Source organism: Fukomys damarensis, unplaced genomic scaffold (assembly GCF_012274545.1).
Source record: "Fukomys damarensis isolate Sample0158 unplaced genomic scaffold, DMR_v1.0_HiC HiC_scaffold_39, whole genome shotgun sequence".
Taxonomy (NCBI): Eukaryota; Metazoa; Chordata; class Mammalia; order Rodentia; family Bathyergidae; genus Fukomys; species Fukomys damarensis.
In genome coordinates this window covers 58,302,019-58,310,603 of record NW_022900951.1, presented here as the reverse complement: position 1 = coordinate 58,310,603, position 8,585 = coordinate 58,302,019, and the positions used below count along the sequence as shown (strand labels likewise).

General features: G+C 40.7%; 1 long non-coding RNA gene and 1 pseudogene across 1 annotated transcript in view; both read right to left on the bottom strand.

Moving 5' to 3' along the window:
* LOC104866928 overlaps window positions 1-8,585 on the bottom strand; it is a 111,140-nt gene that overhangs the window by 9,498 nt on the left and 93,057 nt on the right. The window contains exons 4-5 of the long non-coding RNA XR_781606.2: window positions 1,709-2,458; window positions 852-926 (exon numbers count right to left, since the gene is read on the bottom strand). This is a non-coding gene — a long non-coding RNA (uncharacterized LOC104866928). The remainder of the gene's footprint in view (window positions 1-851; window positions 927-1,708; window positions 2,459-8,585) is intronic.
* On the bottom strand, window positions 5,188-7,704 carry LOC104867050 (annotated as a pseudogene).

Sequence of the window (8,585 nt, the reverse complement as noted above, 5' to 3'; positions counted from 1 at the left end):
TTTTTTTTTTTTTTTTTTGGTAGCAGGGATTGAACTCGGGTCCTTGTGTTTGCAAGGCAGGCGGCAGAACCACTGAGCTAAATCCCTGGCCCATAAGCATCCTTTTAATAACAGCTTGTTCTTCCTATGGAAAATTTTATCTTTTGAAGATGGCCAATATAAACATATCACAAAAACATGTTTAGAACTTAACTCTTTGACGGTAAACAACACATTTACTGTGATATATTTAAGCAATTTTCAGAAAGTTGTCTTCCCATAAGGCTATAAAACACTGGGGCTCCCATTAGTGAACAAAGACCACAATAACTGTTTTCTGGGCAGCTGGTTCTTTATTCATCAAGGTGAGTCCCATCCAGCCATCTCCCTAAATCTAAAAGTCTCCATTTAATTACCTTGACAATTTTTTGTATGTAACCTTTAAAAAACCATACTGTAACAATTAACACATTATTTGTAACCAATAAAAACAATTTTTGATTTACTGAAGTACACAGCAATATGCATTACAATCAAAATTAATCTTTTATGTCATTTTGATCAGCGAGCAACGTGGGGGAAAAGGAAGACATGCCTTTAACTTTAATAATGTTTACCTTAAGCCAATTTAAATTATAGGCAAATATCTTTTAAGAAAAAAAATTTAAGGGCAAAAAGGGAAAAAATATTGTTGTTGGGCTTAATTGGACAAATAAAGAAACATAGACAATTTATGAAACTGGAATGCACTCAAATATATTTGGCCAATTTGAATTATAATATCCCTTGTAAATAAGACTAGTCAAAACTTGCAGGTCAAGTAGCAGAGATCTCTTGCAATTAGAATCAGAAGAAATAAAAGTACTTTATACCTGTAAGTGCAATCTTTTATAACAAGCTATTAATAGAAAGTAGCATAATCTTGTGTTATAGTTATTGTCATAAGTCTGTAAATAGAAAGTAGAAAAAAGTGCAAGTTAATCCTATAAGTACAATTCAAGAATTTGCAATGTAGAAGAAATGCTTTAAATACACCAATTAAACATCTGGAAACTAAACACCAATTAAACATTACTTTAAGTTGGAGATGCAAGGTACATTTGTCAATTAGCCAGAATTTATAATTTGATATTGTTTGTTTGTTTTTAAGTTTCCCCTGCCCAGCAGAACATTGTGGTTGATTTTAACATAGAGCAAGAAGACTGTAGCAGGCCTTGGGCAGTGGCTTAGTATTTGGTCTTTGAGCTTCAAATCTCCACCAGTACATTTTGTTTTAATTGTTTTAAACCCTTATATTTTGTTTTCCAATATTTGTGTAGAAAATTCTTGTTAGTTTAGCCTACAACACAAGCTGTTGATATATAAATAGGCAGAGACAGGGGAGAATTATGCATTCCTTTGTTTTCCAAGTCCCACTCCTGCGGGTGGTGTGAGGTAACAAAAGCAGACAATCAGGGGATTAAGCTCAGGATTCTGTGTTTAAAAGGCAGGCAGGCAAGGTGTCACTGAGCTACATCCCTGGCCCCAAGCATATGTTTGTTGAAACAAATTAAAAGACTTTTCTAATCAGGATATCTTAATATCTGACCCTCTAGCCTTTAAAAGTGCTTTGAGCATTGCTATATACAAATGTTGCTTGCGGGATCCTGATTATCCCATGTTTTATACCTGGTGGATTTCTAATCCACCTTGTCCCTAACTTAGTCCCTAACTTGAAGCATCCCCTTACCTGTATTTTGAACTTCTCTTTTACTCTGGACTGTTTTCCTCTCTTATTCTCATACTGTCTGTTTCAGGCACCAATTGCCATGGCCAGCGTGGCTGAAGGATCCATGAGTGAGAATCATGGTTGTGGGGGATTAAGAAAAAACAAAGAAAAGAGAAACAAAAGATGTCTTCCTCACGATCCATTCCCCATAAAAACATATAAGTATATGGCCAGGGATTTAGCTCAGTGGTGCCAGCACCTGCCTCACAAGTGCAAGGTCCTGAGTTCAAACCCTGGAACAATGACAACAACAAAACATCAAAGCATGATGTTATGCAGACCTTAGTTACTGTCCTGACTCTGGCTACAGACCAGCCCCTTTTACCTCCCCCTGCAGTTCCCTTATCTCTACCACTATAAATAAATTCACTGCAGTTACCTGGTTGTCTTTTTCTCCCATCAGAATGAAGAGCCCCACTTGGCTCCAGATTTGTTTCTCTTTGTTCTGCTACTCCATTTAACAGAATTATGCTGTTAGTTATTCAATTGGAAATAAATAGGTAGATTAAATAACAAGCACTTCATGATGGTTTACTACAGTGTTAAAGCTGTGCTCTTATCCATGAATGCCTCCTTACTGTCATGACCAGTGGGGAAGGTCCATCTCCATGGCAGCTGCAAGAGCTGGAGCATAGCACTGAGCATGGGTGGGAGTGCAGTGCCCAGAGTGGTTGGGAGCCATTGAATCTCCATGTTAGATGTGCAGGAAACCTCAAAGAAGAACAAAGATACCATGTCACAACTGCTCAGGTCCAGGGAGCTAGATAACATCTAACCACCAATTCTGAGAAGCATGACCTCATTCTCTCTGCTTCCAAATTGCTAAAGGTAGCAACACCTCCCCTCCCCTTTAAACCCTTCATTTTCTCCTCAAGGGCTGCTGACTACCCTTTTGCACTCAGCTTGCTCATTTCTGAGAGAAAAAAACCTCATTGTACACACAAAGACTGCCTAGGTGGTCTCTCTCCTCTCTTCATCTCTAGCACACTTACCCAATATCCAACATGATTAAAATTACTCATGCTGTTCAATGGACAACCATCAGACATTTGCTTTTATGTATTTCACTACACTGTGTTCAAATGCCTGCTTTAAGAGTCTTTCACCTACAATTGCATCCAGGTCTAAAGAGACAAGATATCCTTTCTCAGAAACTCATGAGGGTAGTCAGTCAGCAGCTTTGTCATCACACACAATTCTAGCAGATAAGATCTTGATGATATCTACTTTTCTCCAGGAACACATATGTTATATTAAATGAATCATCTTCCAAAGACTTTCATCCAATATGTTGACTGAATACATATGTGGTCAAATACTTTTAGTACTTTTTGAGTTCTGGTGGCAAAATATTTCTTATTTTAAAAGTAAATTATAAATTAAAATTTATAGGCATTGCAGTTACTGCTTTTAAAAAATTCTTCGTGGTAAAAGGCTTTGGTAGCCATTTTCATGCCTCTAAGAGTTTCTGGATCATTCATGATGTCTAGCAGTTGCTTCAAGGATTCCTATGCAAGAAGTTGCCCCTCTTGGTCCAAAATTATACACTATCAAGGGAGTAAGGGATGAATACCTGCTGGTTTTTGCTTTTTAATCTCATCAAGTAAATTTGCTTTTGTCGTGTTATCTTTTGGTTATTACTTTTGTTATTGGGAGTATGCTTTTTAAAACTTTTTTTTTGGCAGGGCGGTTTGAGACAGGGTCTCACTATATAGGTGAGACTGACCTGGAACTCACTATGTAGCCCAGGCTGGTCTCGAACTCATAGCGATCCTCCTGCCTCAGCCTCCCGAGTGCTGGGATTACAGGTGAGCGCCACCACGCCCGGCCTGCTTTTTAAAACTTTTAGCTTGATTTATACTGGCAGTGCTACCTGGTTTGGGATGCTGTAGTCTTACTCTGGAGGTGGTTTCCTTCTGTCCTGAGCAAAAAATTGGTCAAGACAAGCAAAAATGGATTAAAGGCAGGAAAAGAAATGGCTCTGTAGAGTGAGTTTAGGCCAAGTAAGAGTAGGAACAGAAATACACCCTACAGCTTGAGGGTGGGCCAATCATGTGAGTGAGAACATTGTGCTGACAACTCAGGGTCAATTGTCCTTTTTGTGTCACCTACTCCTCAGACTAATGTCAGGTCTAGGCCATCAGATCAAAAGCCTGCTCAAGTTTTCTTAAGAAGTCCACATGCCTGGCTTTAGGAACTGCCCTGCCAATGATATTCCAGGACTTTTCATGCCCCTTTTTCCAGTCAGTTTTAGCCTTGCACTTAAAATGATGTCTCATTGGGAGTTCTTAAGAGTATGCCAAGGTGATAGCCAACCATCATATGTGCTGGAGTTTGTTGGAATGTTGGTGCTTTCTATCCCAAATTAGTATTTCCCTAATAAAGGAGGGGATGCAAGAAACAAAATGTCTTGCCAAACATCACACAGTTGTTTCAGCACTAGATGCACTAGGCAACAAATATTCTCATGTATGCAGATATATCAACAGTACTTAAACACTGTCATCTTTAAATTAAAAAAAACAAGAAAACCAAAAAACACCATCAAGAGTGCCTCACAGATACCTATAAGATAAAGCGAAGTCACAGAAGCATCCACATATTCTGAGGCCTAGATAGCAGGCCTCACCAGAGCACTCCTTATCTTCTCTGGAGCTACAAGATTACTGTTAGTAACCCAGTCACATCCTTTACCTCTCAGAGTACACAAGGTGGGACTCTTGAGAAGGCATTCAGTGGAGCTTCCACTCTCCTCACAAGTACCAGAGAGCTCCTTGAAATGAGGGACTTAAGTGGCTTCTCAAAGTACTTCCTTTCAAATGCATGCCAGGCAAATGGCTCCTTCAATGGCTTTCCACTTAGCCCCAGGGCTTAGCCTCTGTTCAAAATCTTTTGGCTGAATCATCCCTCACACCAGCATTAAGAATATGTCTTTCTTTTTTTTTTTTTTTTCTTGGTACTAGGGATTGAACTCGGGACCTTGTGCTTGCTAGGCAGGCAGCAGAACCACTGAGCTAAAATCCTGGCCCAAGAATGTCTTTTTAAAATTATCATTCTTTGAGACAGGGTCTCGCTGTGTAATTTAGCCTGGGCTCGAACTCACTATTTCACCCTTCTGGCCTCAATGTCCTGATACTCCTCCTGCCTCAGCCTGCCAAGGGCTGTGATTATAGAATGTGCCACCTTGCCTCATTCTAAAGGGAGTATGTCTGGACCCATGTATATAACATCACATTATGACATTTTATTAAATTTTCACCCTGTATTTACAAACCTTATCTTACCCCATCCCATGAGGGCTGGAACCATCTCAGCTCCTAGGGCCGATTGACCATGGGTTTTCTCTTGGGCCAGGCAGCTGGTCATCTGAAAGAAGACTTATCTGAGCTGGGCAGGGTGGCACATACCTATAATCCTGGCACTCAGGAGACTGAGGCAGAAAGATCTCTGTGAATGTGAGGCCAGCCTGAGCCTGAGCCACATAGTGAGTTCAAAGCCGGTCTGAATTACAGAGTAAGAATCTGTATCAAAAAACCAAAACTCACAACAGACCCATTTTTGTGAAGAAAAAGGAAAAGAAACAGAAGCACAAACTCAACAGAACAGCTTTATTTCAGGAGAAACCTGAGAGGGAATGTCCTTGCACTAGAGACCAGAGCAGCAACTCTCATAAGGCTATGGAGGTTTTTTTTTCTTGACATGCAAGTATTTATTTTATTACTCCTCTCTGAAGACTGAATTTTTGGAGAACAGCAAGGTATTTCATTATCCACTCTTTCCATTTCTTTAAGGCTTCCACAGGTTTTGGCAAATTCACATTGCTCTCGCGACTATGCTTTGGAGCCGCCCTTGGTGTGTCAGGGGATTCCTTGTCAATCCAGCTCACCGGTGTCGTGCATCTTTCTACAACACTGAAGCCAATAGCACACTGCAACTTGTATAAGCAGTCATGTTTATTGGTACTTTTTAAGTATACAGTACAGTTACATTCATCATTGGAATCTTGTACCCTTACATGACAGATTTTAGTTCTCATTTTTCCCCCATACCCCTGCTCTCCTTTCAACCCCTCCATGCCCTGCTGGTTCTCTTGAGGAAGCCTCTCCCAAACTCTGAACAAGACACCCTCCTTACATCATCCCAAAGGCTTGCCTGAGGACTACTTTTTAAGTATACAGTACAGTTACATTCATCATTGGAATCTTGTACCCTTACATGACAGATTTTAGTTCTCATTTTTCCCCCATACCCCTGCTCTCCTTTCAACCCCTCCATGCCCTGCTGGTTCTCTTGAGGAAGCCTCTCCCAAACTCTGAACAAGACACCCTCCTTACATCATCCCAAAGGCTTGCCTGAGGACTCCTTAAGGCCAATATCTCTACCATTTGATATATTCCTTCTGCAGGAAAGGGTAGCTATCCTTTTTCTCGGTCACATACCAGATGCTGTGATGCTGAAAGTCATACCTAATCAGATCAGTGATCTTTCAAGTAAACTTCCTGGGATTAATGGAGTAAGAGGTACTAAGAATTCATAAGAGTATGCCAAAGTGACAGCCAACCATCACATAGAGCTTGTGGGATGTTGGTGTTTTCCATGTCCGAGTTACTAAATATGTCCCCAATAAAGAAGGAGATGCAAGAAATAAAAGGCCTTGCCAAACATCACACAGTTGTTACACACTAGATGTTCTAAGCAACAAATATTCTCATGTATGGAGGTATCATCAGCAGTACTTGAACACTGCCTCCTTTAAATTAAAAAAACAAGAAAACAACAAAAGAAAACTGCCTCGCAGATACCTAAAAGATAAAGCAAAGTCAAGGGCTGTGGATTTACCTCAGTGGTTCCATAGGACAAAGGTTTACAGGGCACCTGCCAGATTCTTTTAAGTGATTGGAGCCTTGCATTATGCATACAAGCCATTGGCATTGTCATAGTTCAAATATATGTCCAATCTCATGGGTTAAAGTTTTATAGGATTGCAGCAGTAAAACACTAGTGATTTCAGAAATATAATAGTTACAAAAATGGAATAGTCACTGGAAGATTTTTTTGTGGAGCTTCTTCATTTTGCCTTCATAGCGTGAGGTATACAAGTCCCTGCCATACCTGGCAAAGCTGAATATCCCCACACCATCTGTCAGGGAGGCCTGTCCAAAGACAACATTCCACAAGTCTCTTGGGTAAAGATCAATCACTGTTATCCCCACAACACAGAAGGCATCTTCAGGTTTCTTTTTTAAGAAATTCAGGATATGCCCTGCATGAATTTGTAGATTTTGTGTATTATCCTTGACTCTAAAGGAACACCTACCTGGTTACAGAAACAGAAACTGGTCCTAGCAGTTTTACTCTCAGGCTATAGAAAAATGCTTCACAGTAGCCCTTGGTTCATTTAATATATTCTTTGTTTGTTTGTTTTGTTTTTTGTTTGTTTTTTTGAGACAGGGTCTCACTTTGTTGTTGAGACTGACCTGGAACTCACTATGTAGCCCAGGCTGGTCTTGAACTCACAGCGATCCTCCTGCCTCAGCCTCCCAAGTGCTCATTTAATATATTCTTCACTGATAACTCTAGTGTTTCCTAGAGCTCCAATGGACTGTATATAAATACTGCATTTCTCTGGAGAGGGTGTCTTTTGGTAGGGATCGATGAAAAACTTGAAGTCCTGGGGAGCCTCAAGGTGGGAGGTGAACCAATCTGACTGAGAATGTAAGGTAATGGGTCCAAAGAGATCACAGGCTGGCTGGAAGGCTTCATTCATTAAACTTTGCTCCGCAGCATCTAATTTCTTACACTGTTACAAGCTTTGGGGTATTTGAGAAGAAATCTGTTTTAGGTGCCTGTTCAGAGTGCTGTACTATTTGCATAATGACAGGTCTCTTTCATTCATGGCATGTTGCTGTGTAGAGCTTTCATCCTTGCAATGAATGGTCAAACAGTTGTTCCGTCAAAAGGCTTTAGAGGAAGGCTTCCACTGAAGTTTTTACCTTACAAGGTTCCTTTATACCTGCCCAGGCCACAGGCCGAAGGGTGCTGACAGAGCCCATCTCCACCCTCACCCCTAAGGGCCTCCAAGCTGCCTACCCCTGGAGTTTTTTATATGGTCATGGGGAGGAGGTTATGGCTACCTGCTAAGAACAAGGCTTGAGACAGAATAAGTGATAATATTTGCCCAAATTCGAGGCTTGGGAAAGGGCAGGGATACGTGGCTACTATCTATATCAGGGCTGATAATATTATGTATCCCCAGGGACAACTGTGCTAGGAGGGTATAGTTTAGAAGGTTCTCTGATCAGGATCTTAGCAGTTGGATTCCTTCAATGTCTTTTTTTTCTTTCTTTCTTTTTTTTGGTACCAAGGATCAAACTCTGGCCCATGCAGTTGCAAGGCAGGCAACAGAACCACTGAGCCAAATCCCCAGCCCTGGATTCCTTCAATTTGAGCATCAACTTCCACCCCACCAGCAAAAAGTCTTCCAAGTACAACTGTAGACCAGACTGTAAGCTGGTGGTCTGTTTACCATTGCTTGCTCTGGATGTTTGACATGGTTTCAATTTGAAGGACAAAATCTGCCAAGTCATCCATTTTTCTTAGTCAGATATAATAAATGCTGAGGCTCATGTACCTTACTGTTTGACTAATACTATTATGGACAGCTAAATATTATAGGCAGTCAGAGAGGGCTAGGCCCGGGAACAAGTCAGTGTAGAAGATGAGAACACATTACAACTGTGGTTGGAGGTATATTTGTTGAAGGCCAGTCCTTAAAATAAAGATAAAAATGGGTATGAGGATTTGGCTCAGTGGTTCCGCTGCCTGCCTCACAAGGGCA